This window comes from Charadrius vociferus, unplaced genomic scaffold (assembly GCF_000708025.1).
Source record: "Charadrius vociferus isolate BGI_N301 unplaced genomic scaffold, ASM70802v2 scaffold650, whole genome shotgun sequence".
Taxonomy (NCBI): Eukaryota; Metazoa; Chordata; class Aves; order Charadriiformes; family Charadriidae; genus Charadrius; species Charadrius vociferus.
This window is the reverse complement of record NW_009646736.1, coordinates 5,844,448-5,861,305: the sequence shown is the minus strand read 5'-3', so window position 1 is coordinate 5,861,305 and position 16,858 is coordinate 5,844,448. Positions and strand designations below refer to the sequence as shown.

The 16,858-nt window shown below is 41.8% G+C and overlaps 1 protein-coding gene across 1 annotated transcript in view; it reads left to right on the top strand.

The window, feature by feature from the left end:
* Positions 1-16,858, top strand: part of PCOLCE2 (procollagen C-endopeptidase enhancer 2) — a 56,479-nt gene that overhangs the window by 12,807 nt on the left and 26,814 nt on the right. The window lies entirely within an intron of this gene.

Below are 16,858 nucleotides of genomic sequence, written 5' to 3'. Positions count from 1 at the left end.
AAGTTCCAGTAACAACTAAGGTGGAGCAGACGATAAGACTGTCCACGCTGTATACAGGGCGCTTCTCCCTGTGTCAGTGCCATACCAATGCCCTGTCTGAGTCTTGTTAACATTGTGTAGCTACACGTACTGCTGTCATGCAGACAGGATATACAACCAACTTCCTAGCTACCTATGGCCTTTCAATAGTTTTCTCTTCCTGTCTTATACCATTGGTTGTATTAGCTCTAACAAAGAGTTACTAACTCTACATCCCACCTGAGGTATGGTCTAAATGTAGCAACATGCAATCACGCCTCTACATTCAGTTGAACCCACTAATAACATAATGATCCATTTGTTCTGTCGTGCCACTGAAAACCAAATGTACTTATTTCTTCACACAGCCTATCTATAGGTAAAGCTTTTCTGGGTGTTTCACACGCATTACATAAACTAAATCTACATACAACTTATCTACATACAAAATATCCTTGAGAGTGAAATTCTAGACTCTAAAGAATTTGCTTTGGTAATAGCAAGATTTGTTGTCTTTTCTCATCAGATTTTTTTCTTAGGATATCAGTCAGCATTTCTTTGCCAACAGATTTTGCATATCTCAACACGACTGATTGACTTGCAAGTCTATCAATGAGAATCCAGAGGCCTGACCATATTTTCCAATAACAACTGTAGGGATTTACTCTCAACTAAAAGTGTGAGAAATGTTCTGCAGTACAAGCCCTTTCTTTTATGCTCAATGTCAAACATAACTGGCTTCTAATAATAGAACCACCACAATCTGTCCAGCTATTCCAGCCCTGGATCTGCCACAGGAAGCATCTCATTAGATTATAGCTAATGCAGTAAACAGTGACTGTTTCTAGTGACATGGTACGAACAGAAAGGTTTCACATGTTGGTGGGTTTTCTCATCTACAACACTCTTCTAGAGGATTTAGCAGGGTGACTTTCAGCGAAAGATTTACAATTGCTCTTACACACATAACCACAGCATGCACTGAACTCTGGGGTTTTCATAAGGCCCTTTATAAGTAGGAAGGGCAACCATCTACAGGGTATGCTTATGCAAAGTCTCAAATTTCAGACCTCACTTGCAATTGTGCAGTCAAAGATTTTTATTTTATGAGGGGAACACAATGGAAGAAATAGGAATGTAGTGGGGAAATATGTTTCCCCACATTATCCCTTAACTCAAAGAATTTTATTGAAAATTCCCATATTCCCTTAAATTACTTTCATGCAGAGATCAAGTCTCAGAAGTATGAGTTGCTTTAAGACTAGCTGTTAGCAAAATAAAATAAAATAAAATAGTTTTAAGCTGGTGCTTAGCTTTGACTGCTGCGGGTAATATTCCAGACTAATTCTCCGATCCAGCTGGCATTACAGCACAGTGTTCTCACCAATGCCTATTGGAATAGTTAGCTTAAGCCTACACAGAATTGTTGTGACACCACAGATTAATGGGAGGAAAAAAAATTGATGCAGAGGTGCCAGGCTTCACGGCTGTCCGAGCTATATGCAAAACCTTCATCCCCCCATACCCTGGAGCTGCACAGCCACAGCTCTCCAAGGATCCCCGCCTCGCGCTTTCTGCTGTGCAGCCCCACCACCCCAGCCTTATGCCCTCTACCACCAGGAGAGCAAGCTGAGGCAATGAGGCAGGTTAAGCCCAGCAGCCCGCAGCCCCAGCCCACGCTCAGGAGTAGACCTGAACAGAATTAGGGGGTCATGGTTGAAAACCCAGATCAGAAACCAACAGACAAGCAGCTACAAACCAAACCTGCAGAACTGCAGAGTTCTGCGTCTGCACCACCTGCACATCAGAGACCTGGGCCAGGAGAGGAGTTTGTTTCCTGGCAGCACTTGGCCAGTGACAGCCAGTCTGAAGGATGCCTTAACCCCAGCTAGGCAGTGGCTCACTACACGTGTTTCCCAAGGCCAGGTGCCCTCATCCCTGTGGCCCACAGTCTGTTTCCTGGGCTGGGCTGAGTTTTGTGGAAGGTGCTACGGCGCACACAGCACAGCAGCGAGAGGAACAGAGAAATGCTGCTTCCTCCAAAAGTACACACATCTGTTACACTTGCTCACTGCGTCTCTGTATGTGTTGAAATGTTTGCAATTAGATTTTTTTTTCCATTTCAAATTGCAAAAGTAAAATACACTATATTCAGAATATATGTATACAGTTGTGCCTCCGTTACTTCTCTGTAACACTGGGTAAATTGAGTGCCCCTACCTCAACGAATTTAGTAAGGTAATGGAGAGGCACTGGAGCATTTTCAAATTTGTGATTTCTTCCTAGGGAAAAGGGTGTGAGATGCTGACCTGTCCCACACAGGAAAGATGCCAGCAGATTCAGTAATTCTGCATTTCCTTGCTATGGCTTTAGAAGTACTAACACTTTTGAATTTGTTGTAATAATGTAAGTTTTGTTCATCCTTAGCTCAGAATCTGGATAGACATATCGCTATACTCTCCAGGATGTTTTTCCTGGTTGACATATTTCCACAACACATTTCCTTTTGTCTAAATCTTAACACAGATTCTGCACCAATTTTTACTTGCTCACCTGTTGTATTAGCTACATATACCAGTTTCAGTGCAGTTCTTGCTGCTCAGTCATTCTCCTTCCATCTACTAGAGCCTATGTAATATTTAACTCCTTAACTTCTAAGTACTCATCACAATATGACTCAATGGATTCTTACACCTTGCTGACAGCTGCTTGTTCTTTCATAGTTTTTACACAAGACGTAAAGATGCAGAAATCTGTTCTGTCCCTTCCATCTATGAGTTTCAAGACAGAGACTTCTCGGCTTTTACAGCAGCTTTCCTTAAAAATTTTCGTTGAAAAACTTTTATCTGAAAATATATTTTTTGAAGGTTAAAGGTCATGTATTGTTCTGCAGTCAAGAATTTCTTTCCAGATGTCAGACAACACTGTGCTTTAATTATACAGTCTCCTGAAAGACCTTCCACACTCTGTGAAGGTTTTTTTTTGTTTTATGAAAGTCATTTTATTGGCAAAACATATGACTAACAAAAGGGATATGACTCTATGGTTACTGTAATATGAATTATTACACTGTTTACAGCTGAGCTTTAAAAACAATTTTCAGACAGCTCTGTTTTTGGTGACTAAAGCTTTAAACCTTTTAGGTTTTTTTACGCCCTTCTTAAAGCCAGAGGTGGTCAGTTTCTAATTCCTGATGCCAATGTTTGTCAGACTAGGCATGGGGGTCTGTAGGTCAGATGCATAAGGTGAAACTTACTGCTTGAAAGCCCTGAGAAAAGCTCCTATTTCAAGTTCCTTGTTTTCGTGGCTTAAGTAAGTAGCTTCGATCAGACTTGAATAGCTCACTGCAGTAACAGTGGCTCTCTTTGCCCAGGGTAAATTTATCCATGCAGCCTAATGTCACCCACCACGGGCCTCCAAATATTTTTTGGCAATGATACACTTGTGCAATTGGGAGAGGGTGGACAGAGGGGGACCAGAGATGGTGTTTGTGCTATACGCTCCACTTCCTGCATCCGGCATCCAACTGCACAGAACCAGCACATGGAACCTGACAGCCCAACTGGAAGTAAGCAGAGCCTGGGGGGAGATTAAAGGCAGGGTGATGAACGAGGTGCCAGCACCAAGGTCTCTGGACTCTGGGCTGGGGCAATCAGAGGTGACTGTCACCCCAGGTCTGGACAAAATACCCCTCTTTGCTGTAAGCGATGAGGAACTGCCAGTACACTTCCCATCCCGGCTCGTTACTGCTTCTCTAAAAACTCTGCATGGGATGTTGGCTGGGGCCAAACAGAGAAGTGATGCCTGTGTCCCCCTCATCTATCTGCTAGTAGCTGTAGCACCACTGCAATAAAAGCCAGGCTGGTGGATCTGATGCCTGACTTCAGCAGAGACTCACTGCTTGAAAACCCAGCCCTTCTCAACACCGTGGTCACAGGAGTTTCACACCTGGAGCTGTTACTCAGGAACAGGTCACTTGCAGTGGCGGAAGAGGTGTCACAGGGACCTACCTTCTTAAAGTGCAAATCTTACCACTATAACAACTTCATACTAAGTGTTGCTTGGCATATTCATCTTTTGGTCTAGATTTCATTGTTTTCCTACTCTTTTATCTCATCGGGTACCTACTTCTATCATGAGAATTTTGATTTAGGGGCCACATTATACACAAGTAACCAGTCAGACACCGTCTTCGTGTCAGTAACAGTTAAGTGTCTGCATGCAAAATGTCTCTCTAAGATTCAGACTTTAGCAAAATGCGCATATTGAAAAAAAATCACAGCAATGCACTGGAACTATCTATGCTTTTTGTGAGCTCTCTAACGCTAACTCATAGGAACCATAAGAAAATGTTAGAAAAGTGTGTCGCATTGTCTAATTCACAAATTGACATCAAATGAGAGCAGTTCTCCTCAGCCTGCACGTAGCTTAAAGCTTGCTCCTTCTGTCTTAGACCTGAATAAGAATTTGTTGCCTGAAATGTTGTCTGTCTTTTCAGTTGGTCCAATGAAAACTCATCTGTGTCTAAGAACCTTGCCTTGTCTTCAGCAATCACACTGCAAAAAGATTACTGCCAGAGCTCTACACAGCTGTGACTATTCAACCAGCACACAGGTCTCAAGAGTTCTTTATTCCTGTCAGACACAAACCATTATAGAGCAGCATTCTCCGAGAGACCGATCTGCTTGTGGGACATATAAATACTGTTTTTCCTTCCATTGATGTCAATAGGAGCAAGGATAGAGGTATGATGTTATGAGATGCTAAGATCTTAAAATATGCTCTGAAGGATTTCTATTTTAAGAGCTGTTTTGCTTTGGAGGATGAAAGGTCTGTTCACTTAATATGAGGAACAAGGCCTGTCTCAGAGATGTGGAAGAACATCTATTCATCCAAAAGCTTAGCTATTTCAGGAATAATCTGTAAATTATTTTAAGAGCTTGTTTAAACTGTTGTTAACTATACCTGGCAGATTTCTGGCGAATGCATTATTGTTTCTTTAGCTTTCTTCATTCCTGCAAGGAAATTTTTTGGGGGGTGGGACTTGTCAGTTCTCCTGTTGACACTGTTCTACTTTGTATAAATAATTACACATTCACTGGGACTAACACCCCCACCCTTCCCAGGAGGATTACCGAACCCCCAAAACTAGAGCATTGTTTTTTCTCTCACCAGCTGGCTCCATGAATATTTAAGTATATCTAACAAAGTGGGACTGTTCCAGTCAAAGGGGATGGTGGTCAGGGCACTGCTGTGAGCCAGAAACCTAACCTGAACGAGAGGAGAGGGAGAGGGAGAGGGAGAGGGAGAGGGAGAGGGAGAGGGAGAGGGAGAGGGAGAGGGAGAGGGAGAGGGAGAGGGAGAGGGAGAGGGAGAGGGAGAGGGAGAGGAGGTTCCTTTCAAACACAGGTAGAAATTAGACTTAGATTTTGTGAGGCATTCACCGACTTCTTCAGGAACTTGAATATGATCTTCTCTTTCTCTGTGGGATTTACACATCTATTTATGTCATTATTTTGACAGATATTAACATAAAAATACATTTTTAGCATTAAATGTAATAGTTTGTACCAAATGAAACTGAGTTTGGGGACTTTATTTCATTTAGAAATAAAAAAAAAAATATTCAGTTCCTGGGTACTGAGATTTTCTTTCCTGTCCAAGTATTCAGCCAATTATTAGCCCAAACTAACTCAGAAAGTCTTTCCAAATAATGTCTTGTTTACCAGTATGGGCTCCACAAATTCTATCTCAGTCTAATCAGAGTTCAGGTAGTCAATCTCTGCTTTCTCATTTAAAAACTGTGAATTGTACATGTAGTCATAGAGTGAAGGGCTTCTGTGAAAGACAGGGTAACTTGGGAACTCACAGCCTGGAAAAACTACATTTGCACCAACTGGAAAACATTCAATTCAGCTACTGAAGAAATATGCAAAAGCAAGGTTACTCTGATGCCCTCTTGCTGTTTTAGGTAGTGATCATAATATCCACTTCCATCTCTTCCCATGGATACTGAGCGAGTTCCAGGAATTATTTTTTAACAGTAACTCTTTCTTGCAACAATTCAGTAAGCTGTTATCTGACAGCCAACCTAACATTGGACAGATAGTTAAGGTCTGTTAGGTTTCACAGTTCTATATTTCTCTTTTCTGGACTTAAAAGCTGGATATGAAAAGTCCAAAACCGAGACTGTTTTATCCTAGAACCAAGTGTTTGCGTTTGTTGGGTTTTTTTGTTTGTCTGTTTGTTTGTTTTTACAAAATTTAACAATTAATTTTTAACAAAAAATACAGGGTTTTTATTTTCAGTTTTGTTTTGTACACCTGTGCTTCTAATAACTATTGAGCTTGCATTCACATTTTGATGGTGTTTAGACCAACTTCATCTTTTCTAGGGATATGCGTGACTTCAATATGGCCCATGGTTTAACAAATATATTAATATTTTAAGGGTAATTCAAACACCTAACTAAACCAAAACAGACAAACTGGGATTAGGAGTGGAATGGACTGCTAAACTGTCCCAATTTGAATGGCAGATTTAACCTGTCATTCTCATATGAATACAAAGTATCTGACGAATTCTGAAATGGAGTCAAATTGTCAAAATGGACTTTGAACACAAGAAGGGTGCCGCACGATCAAAAGTCCTGTTCAAAAACCTCTGTGTTTGCATCAGACCTATGATCATTTTTTTATAGCTGTAAACTTTTGGGTATAAGTCTTGCATTAGAGCTTGGCTGGGAACGCGTTTCGGAAGATACACTGAGCTTAGAATCCACTTAGTTTAATGAGGTCTATTTGAATTTCACTTACATTTAAAGCAGAGAATTGAATAATGGTACTTTAGAAGAGCCTCTGGGGTTAATAATACCAGAAAAATTACTAAGGAATCTATAGAAGCACACTTTCACCCAGGTAAAAGCTGCATCCATGAGAGGGTGATAACCAAGAGACAGGCCAGCAAACATTTTAGGCGTATTTAGGGTGGTGTCAAGGCAGAAAGAAGTGTCAGCAGAGTTTAAGAGCCTAAGAACTTGAAAACTTAGCTGGAAAGCTGAATACAGAGATGTTGTGCTGGATAGACTGTATAATAATCATGATCTATTGGTTGCACTCATAAGTCAAGGTCCATATAAAACTGTTCCTCTCATTGCCTTTCAAGAATCTATATACACCTAGCATCACATATCTGCATCCGTACCTATTTACAGCAAAGAATTCCTTACTATTTGACACTGTGCAGGAGAATTATTATCAGTGCACTGCAGTACATCTGGAAATAGGACGGAATGCTGGCTCAGCATACCTCAGGCAAAGTACTGCTCCTCTTAAAGAATGATAGCATACATAAAACAGGAGCACAAGAGCCTGATTAGCCTTGCATACACGCTGAAAGCCAGGCATAATTGTTTTGAAGTGGAAGGAGTTAGAGCACTACAGCTTTCCAACTGTAGAACAGGTAGCAATAGAAATTTAATAAATACTTACCAATCCTTGCAAAGTTCTCTGATTCCTTATTCAAAGGTGCTATACATCTGCCAGAAAATGTTACGTGGTAGAGGTGGGCATTCTTGATTCCTTTCCTGCAAGGATTAAAAGGAAACTTAACTGTAATCTCAAGAATGAGCCCAAAGACAAGACTTAGAACATGGAGCGACTTTTCTCCTCTCAAAGTACCCTTTCAGTAAGTGAGTTGAAGCATTTAAACACAAAGACTCTTTCAAAACAGTTGTCTGTGCTCAACTGTTCACCTCCAAACTGAAGTTAAGTATAGTTTAGGGGCACTGAAATTAAATGACAATATTACTGACACAGTCTGGCCTTTATTTTGTTTGGTGGATAAGGGACGTTTCCTCAGAGGCTGTTAAAACCAAAATAGTCTGAGGCTCTTGAAGAGATTAAAACAAGTAACTCCCGGAATACAAAAAGGATAAACTGCTGCTTGGTTCTGGCCCTGCACTTTTGATTCCTAAAGGACTGTTTCTGCATTAGAACTGCAAGAAGTTTCATCCAATTGTTTCCATATAACACTAAAAATACCAAAGAATTTTTATACCAAGTATATATCTAATTTCACCTAAACGCTGTTTCTCTAATGCTTTTCTAGAGTTTAGGTTACTTTTGTGATATATTCTATAAACAAAACCACTACTATCTGGAAGTCTCTGGACTTGACTCCTCAAATTTTCATACAGATTCCATTCATTTTTTATAACTTTTGGCCTTAATACTTTAGCATTTTAATGACCTATAGTATTTTACCCATAGTAAGAAGCACTTATCTAGTGTCCAGATGTGTTGCTTTTTTGCTGAAACTGATACTGACAATGACATTTCTTAACATATTAAGTAATGATGATTCTGTGAAAATCATTACCCAGCAACATAATAGATCCCAGATGTGTTTAAAAAACATAATATTAGGCTAAACTCCAAATTCTGGCCCGGAACGCATGTGTGCATGTCCCAGGGCAGTAATTCAGTATTTAGAAAAAGTAAACGTACCATTGTAACGCGCATGGCAGATAGCTGAGTTCCAGCCACCAGTGAAATAATCTGGCCCCAGTTTTGCATTCCATGACCCCTGTACTCCGATGGGAAGGAGGCCGTAGGGACTGACAGTAATTTCCCTAGTCAGAACTGCCCAGCCCTGGTACAATTTATTGTTGCACAGGAACAGTCCTAATTTACATCAGTGGTGCAACACCCTCCTTCTTGCCAAGGACTCTGTGCTCCAAAGACTGAATAAGGACAACAGAGGGTATAGCACAAACAACAAGCGGAATCCAGTAAGTCTTCTTGTACTGTCAATATGATGTTGTACCTGGCAGGGAACGGCTGTACCAAGATGTTCCCTCCCAAATACTTCATCTCTTGACTTGATCTAATATGCTTGTTGAAGAAAGGGTATTTTCCCTGTTCTGGATTTTCATCTTTGAGGAAGGAAGTCCTTCAGATGTAGACTTCCCCAATTTGTCATTCAGATGTAGCCGTTGAGCTGCTTAGTTAAGTCAAGTCTCCTATTCAAGTCAAGAAAACAAGCGCAGGAATGATTACATCTGACGGTAATTTCCTTGTATTCTCCCATCTCTTGTTGCACAGGCTATCATATCATTTGCACATTTTGTACAAAGTTCATTCCTCATTGTACCCTTCTCATACAGTTTATGCTAGTTTGGAAACCGATAGTGAATTTTCTTATCAGCAAAAGTAGGAAAACAGTATTTTAGTTGGCTGAACTAAAATTGTTCACAACACTTTTCTTCCTAAGAACACTTGCAGTATATAAATTTGACCAAATTGTTCTCCTTTTTATGTATAGCCTTATAAATAAAGAGTAGCAGAGAGAAATGCAGGAAAAGCAATGAGAGTATTGGTATGAAATAGTTTCTCACGGGGCTTAGTTCTGTTCTGATTTCCAATCTGTGTTGCCAGTAACAGTAAACTAATTATAACATGTGAAACTGCACCATGAGACTTAGGTCCCAGGTATCACCTGTGCAATAGCAATATGACAGCATAACATATTTGATGGTCTTTAAAAATACCTCTATTTTTCAACTACAGCATTCAGAAGATAGAAAAAAAAAAAAAAAACGAAGCTGGGTGCCTTAATACAAACCTACTTATTTATAGAGGATGTAAAACTTTCTCTTCCTTGAACACAAGAGAATTAAATCACACACAAAAAATAGGCAGCTTCTTTGCTCATGGTTCCCGTTTTCTTTTTGACAGCATTCTTCCCAAAAGCATTCTCTAAGCCGAAAGACATTTCTCTGGAACACCCTTGATGCCTCTTCCAACTTTTCTTACTTTGCTTCTGCACATACAGTACCTGACAAAGTCTCTCACTGCACAGCCACAATTTCTGAGTGGATTCACACGTGCCTTTACCTTACGCCTCCACAGTGTCGCTTGCAGCCAGCTTGAAGGCAAGGTGGCTGTGATCACCACCAGCTTGCTAGCAGCACCCTGTGTGTCATGTAACACAGCAATGACTCCACACTCACTCACTTTCTTCATTCAGGTCATAGCCGAGCTTAAAAGTCTCTGGTGGTGTTGGTGGTTTTGGAGGGGAGAGGATGCTATTGTGCTGTAGTTTGTCCAAAATATCAGCTCTTTTCATTTCTCAATCTCTAAACCAGACTCTACTCTAAGTCTCCAGAAATTTATTCATATACAGACATAAGCTAGTCTTGTCTTTATATGATGACAATGGATCCAAAGTAGATTTTTTTTTTATATCCCTCATAAAAGTAATTCTATTTTGTATCCAGAAACAGAAAGCCTATTTTTTCCATTTTAGTGACATAATTTTCTAACTCTTCTCGTATTTCCTTCCCCAAGCACAAGCACAATTAATGGTCTCATGTTTCTTTCCCACATCCGCCAAAGCAAAGGGAACCTGCTTTGGAATTTTCTTTCATAATATTATCTACTTGAATACTTGCTGATTTAGATTACATTGAGCCTGGGATAATGACTGACTGGGCAGCTGATCTGTCTTTGCTTTTACAGCTCTCTAGGTAAGAATAGCATTTAGTGACACTTGATGACGCCCTGCCCCGTGCCGGGGCTCGGAAGCTGTCCTGCAGAGACTGACGTGCTGTGCTCCTCTCTGCTGCTGCACAATTCGGCCGTGGGACTGCCTGAGTCACAGGTACCTGCAGGCAATTTGGGGGTTCCGCCTTTATAATTTTATGGCCTTCTACTCCATGGTTTATGTTCCTGTTCCTTTTATGTACTGATTATTTTCCTCGGACCGATGTGTTTAAAACACACTATTAGGGAGATAGCTCTTGCTTAAAAATATTCTTTTAGAATCCATTTGTCTGATCAGTACTTCAGCAACTTCTCCACCTGCTGCGTGATACAGCCGTTGTAAGTGCGTGCTCTTGGTTAATGGGCCCTGGGATGCTTCATTGGAAATGTTGAAACAATCCTTCAGGAGCCTTGTACTATGATGGAGTACCTGTTCACAACATTATGGATGTTTCAAGCATCCTGCTTGATAGCAGACACTCTGGTTAATAATTATTAGATCTCTTTGGTTACAGCAATATTTGCAATGTAGCAGTAGTTGTCCAATTTATCATTTTTATATTATGATGAAAAACAATTCAACTAATGATAAATCAGCACCATTCTCCTCAATATTTTCTTATGCTGGCAAATAAGCAATTGACTTCGAACAATAGAGGGTAAAACATATTAAAAAAAGAATAACTAGGATCCCAGCTTGTATTCCTATAAACACAAGAGGCAAGTAGAGACTGATGTCAGAATTGCCCAAACTGACAAATGGAAGGACCAGAAGGTAATTTAGAAAAGCCATACTGAAAAACTGTACCTCTTTTACGATTAATGCATCACATCTGGTCTCTCTGCTAAATGATAATATGAATTATGAAGTTTTGCAACTGTATTAAATATGTTATTACCTGAGGTAAAGCTAGCAAAGAGACTAAAAATAAGATGTTAATTAAGGAATGTAAGCTCAGTCGCTAAGAAGTTCCTAAATTCCTAAGAAGGTGTAGGAATACTGTCAATACTGCATTTGCACTTGTATCTCAGTATCAAAAGAAAGCAAGGGAGGAGGAGGTCTATGACTCATCACAGCCATTTTTTATATAAAGCCAGAAACCACATTGTCATTTGATAAATGGACCAAGAGTGAAGCTTGACACACAAAAGAGAGAAGAGTGGGAATTCCAGCCTGGGGAAGGGTGGAGGCTCTGCAAGTTTTCCAGTTACAATTCTTGTGTGGTTTTTCATTTCTATAAAGTAGCAGATCCAATTAAAGGCGTAACATGGACAAATCCTTGGCTTACAGACCAAAGCGAGTTTGGGAATCCTAGGAACTGGGTGGGTATATCAGTCTGTAAGAGTCATTTTAGGTGCTAAGATTATCAGGAAAATAGGGATACATCCTCTTGATTGCATGTTGCCCAGTGCTATTCTGAAAAGGGACAACTTGCAATTCCAGGAAATACCAAAGTTCTTCTGGAAGTGAAAATATCAAGGTTTTGGCACTTATGACTGCATTGACAGAGTTGGGGTTGTTTAGCCTGGAGAAGAGAAGGCTCTGGGGAGACCTTATTGCAGCTTTTCAATATTTAAAGTAGGCTTATAAGAAAGATGGGGACAGACTATTTAATAGGGCCTGTAGCAGTAGGACAAGGGATAATGGTTTTAAACTAAAAGAGGGGAGACTTAGACTAGATATAAGGAAGAAATTGGTTACAATGCGGGTGGTAACACACTGGAACAGGTTGCCTGGAGAGGTGGCAGATGTCCCATCCCTGGAAACATTCACGGTCAGGTTGGACGGGGCTCTGAGCAACCTGACCTAGTTGGATTAGATAACTTTTAAAGGTCCCTTCCAACCCAAACCATTCTAGGATTCTATGATTCAAATGAAATAAAGACCCATTGCTGATAGCACTTATATAAATTTAAATTCAAGTAATTTCACAGTGGCAGCCGAACAGGACTTGCGTAGAAACACTAAGAGAGTACTACATCTTTTTGTCATGGTACAAGGCATTGTGTACAGATGACTCTGCACAGAAGAAAACAAGATTTGGTGAGAAGCCTGAAAGCTGGAGCATAAAGATTAAGAAACTAAGCTTTTGGGGAGGGGGGTAATATTCAGCCAGATCTGCCGGCCATTCTGGCTGCTGCACAGCAACATCATTATTAAATTTGTCACAGGAAGAGGGCAGGGATGCATGGAGGGACACGTGGAAGAGCAGAACCACCTGCAACTGATTTGCACCATCATTTACACACTCTTTACAAAGAACATCTCAGTGACAGACTGTCAGCACCACATTTCAGATACAGGTTTCCCCTTTCCACGTCAGCAGTTGTCTTATTTTCAGACAGACAAGGTCACAGTTGCTAGACATTCATTAGGAAATTTGTCTCTTGTCAGTTTTGTGTAAAAAACATCTTTCTTCAATGACTGCTAGGGAGAAGCACTCACCCTTGGATCACCAGCATCACTAGCTTAACCCAGGAGCGCCAGCAGCAGCCCATCGAGCAGTATCGGGCCTGGCTGGGTGAGCCCCCGGGGCGCTGTTTTTTTGTCACCCTAGGACAGCAGGTGTTTTTTATAATTACCACGGCACTAGCTCTATAGTTTAAGTGTTAAATAGTTCATCACTGAAGATTCATCATTCCAAGCCTGTAGACACTACGCCTCAGGGACACACATAAGAGAAAATAGTTTTTGTTCTACCTTCAAAAGGAAACTACTTCAGAAAAGAAAGGAAAGTTACTTGTGTTGCAAAATCAGCTGTCAAAAGTTAGACATTTTTTGTGCACATTAATACAGACTCTTTGCTTATGCAACTCCATACTATTTTTGTCACATAACCTATGCATCATTTATGCAAAGAATACATACACAAGGCAGCATAATTAAGATTGCATGAGAGACTGTAAATCTGCCATCTTTTGGTTTTGAGCTTAAAACCTTTATAGCTTAATTTATATCCATTTCCTACATACAATTCCTACCTGTGCATGTCACAGTTTTATCCCACAAAGACAGGGACTCTAAAAGATGCTGACTGAGCATCTTGAAGCATCAGCTTCCTGACTTCAAAAATTTAGTATCATCGATTTATGGAAGGGTTTATTTGATTTGGTTCCCTGCAACAGCAGGGGACTGGGCTTGGTGAAGAAGAAAGGTCTTTCCCATTTCTGTGTTCCTAACAAACATTAATTTAGCTTAAGTTTAACGTCAATGCTAACACCTTTATTTATAGGTAACTGCTTACTGGCCTTTTATTTTTCTGTTCCTTCTGCAGCCATCGATGGAAACCAGCCAGATATCTCTGGTTTAGTTCATGGGTGAATTCTCTCTAGCAACATCATTTACATTTGGTAAATAGAGTTTAATTTAGATTGAGTGCCTTGTTTGTAGTCTGTAATTTAGGGTGTGTTCCCAGATAGCCAATGCCATGTTCCCAGTATGGCAAAGGTACAGGAGCCTGGTGGCACGTGCTGTGTATGGGTGTGTGGGGCTTTCCTAGCAGCATGTTCTCTGCCTTGATTTGCTCATCGGCCTGGAATTTTCCCTTTGCTGCACAGATCTGTAGATATTCTTGGGTGTTAATGAAGAACGTGTTATCACATTAACTGTTCAGAAGTTTAAAACTACTTTTGGAAGAGGTTAAAAGTCTGCAGCAACCACATGTAAAAAGAGTCCCTGAACACATAACCCGTGGGAACTAACAGCCTTTGTTGGCAGTTCTGCATGGAGGCCAGCTCTTCAGTGTCATTGTATTGGGTTTGCATGGCAAGGTTTTGGTAACGGGCGGCTACAGGGATGACTTCTGTGAGAAGCTGTTAGAAGCTTCCCCCATGTCTGATAGAGCCAATGCCAGATGGTTCCCAGATGGACCCACCTCTGGCCAAGGCCAAGGCCATCAGCGATGGCAGTAGCGCCTCTGGGATAACGTATTTAAGGAGGAAAAAAACTGCACAACAGCAATTGTAACCAGAGAGAGGAGTGAGAATATGTGAGAGCAACAACTCTGCAGATCCCAAGGTCAGTGAAGAAGGAAGGGAAGGAGGTGCCCCAGGCACCAGAGCAGAGATTACTCTGCAGCCCGTGGTAAAGACCATGGTGAGGTAGGCTGTCCCCCTGCGGCCCATGGAGGTTAATGGTGGAGCAGATATCCACCTGCAGCCCCTGGAAGACTCCATACTGGAGCAGGTGGATTCCCAAAGGAGGCTGTGACCCCATGGGAAGCCTGCCCTGGAGCAGGCTCCTGGCAGGACCTGTGACCCTGTGGAGAGAGGAGCCCATGCTGGTGCAAGTTTGCTGGCAGGACTTGTGACCTCATGGGGGACCCACGTTGGAGCAGTCCGTTCCTGAAGGACTGCAGGCCATGGAAAAGACCCACACTGGAGCAGTTTGTGAAGAACTGTAGCCCATGGGAAGGATTCCCGTTGGAGAAGTTTGTGGAGAACTGTCCCCAGCGCCACTTGGAGGGAGGAAGTAGAGAATTTGAGAGTAAAGTTAAGCCCAGGAAGAAAGAAGGGGTGGGGTGAAGGTGTTCTAAGACTTAGTTCTTATTTTCTCATTATCCTACTCTGATTTGATTGGTAATAAATTAAATTAATTTTTCCCCACGTTGAGCCTGTTTTTCCTGTGACAGTAATGGGTGGGTGATCTCTCCCTGCCCTTATCTCGACCCACAAGCCTTTCATTATATTTTCTCTCCCCTGTCCATCTGAGGAGGGGAAGCGATAGAGCGGCTTTGGTGGGCACCTGGCATCCAGCCAGGGTCAACCCACCACAGTCACATACATTGACTTCCATATCTAGCAATTTTTATGAACATTACGTTACCTTCATGACTAAAATCAGTACACCTAGTGGTAGTGGTTAAACTTTTGGCTGCTAACCAGCATCCTGTTGGTCACAGAATAAGTAAACGTCTCCTTTTTAGCTTTCTTATTTCCCATTTGTCACTTCAAAACACAGCTGCAGATATTATCCCTGCTCTGACTGCATTACGACCTTCTCTGTTTCCACAGCCCCCTTTTTGTGGAGTGGGCTCCCTGCCCCAAGCCTTGCCTACATGCGTGCTGCTCCTTCCCCCAGCCCCACTGGGCGATGTGGTGCTGCCAACACACTTGTAAAAAACCCAAGCCTCTGCGAAACCCGCACACACCTCAGCCTCTGCTCGTTGTCTTCCATTGCCTCTGTGCACACAGGAGTGCTGCTGGCACCTCTTACCTGCCAAGCCGCCTTGCAGGCTGCCTCTGAAGGTCTAGGACATCCCAATAGCAGCCGCCTCTCTCCCACACAAATCCTCTTGGAAATTTAGCAAGCATGGATCCAGGTTATTCTACTGCTTTCTTCATCCAGCTCTGCAGAAAGGAGAGTACAGGTATTACATCAGCTCAGTTGCAGCATCGTCTTTCTGTTTAATCCTCAGAGCATCCTCTCTAATCCACAGCACTTCTTGAAGGCTTTGGGAGTGGGACCGCCCTTCTTAGTATTTTGCAAGAATAGTACTGTTGAGTGCTTAATAAATAAGCTAAAAATAAGGAAACAGGTTTCTATTCTGCCTTGCATGCAGCAGATTCTCTGTTTAGTTCCTCCAGTCTTTGCTTCAGTTGGCTGTGCCTGAACACTTTACAACAGACTTACCTTCTTCTCCTGCAAGAGGCATACACTGGAAGAAGCACTTAAAGCAAGGAGAGAGGCAAACTCTTCTTAAAACAATCCTTAAAAGATAAATTATCATTTATTGACATGATAATCTGTATGTCATCATCCAATGGCACTAACAATGTGGTTTCAGTAAACATCTTTTAAAATATCAAGCTTTCTTGTAGTCAGTAAGAATACTGACTTAACTTTTCATTTCTTTTCTCAGTCAAACAACTTTGGCCCAAATCCTACAAACACACAAGCGTTGAGTTCATTACTGTGAGCTCTGCCACAGCCCTTTAAAGAGCATCTTTCACAGCCAGAGCGAAAAGGCTACTAAAATGGGTCAAGATTACCAACTGGTAAACAAAATGAAGCATTCTCAATTTACTTTAGAATTTAAATAAAGAAGAAATTTTAAAGCAGCGTTACTATTTTTCCGAGCGTTGGCGAAGCTCTACACAACTGCACACACGGTGACACTGAGTTCATTCATGGTCGGGACAAACCCCCCCACTATGCCACCTGAGGACAGGGCGCTGGGCGCTGCAGGAGCCCGCGGGCTCTGGGGCCATCCCGCTGGCGGGGGGTCGCTGCGCGCCCCTCCAGGCCCTGCGGGCGCAAAATACGCGGTGCCGGGGGCGTCCCCGGGGCCGAGGCC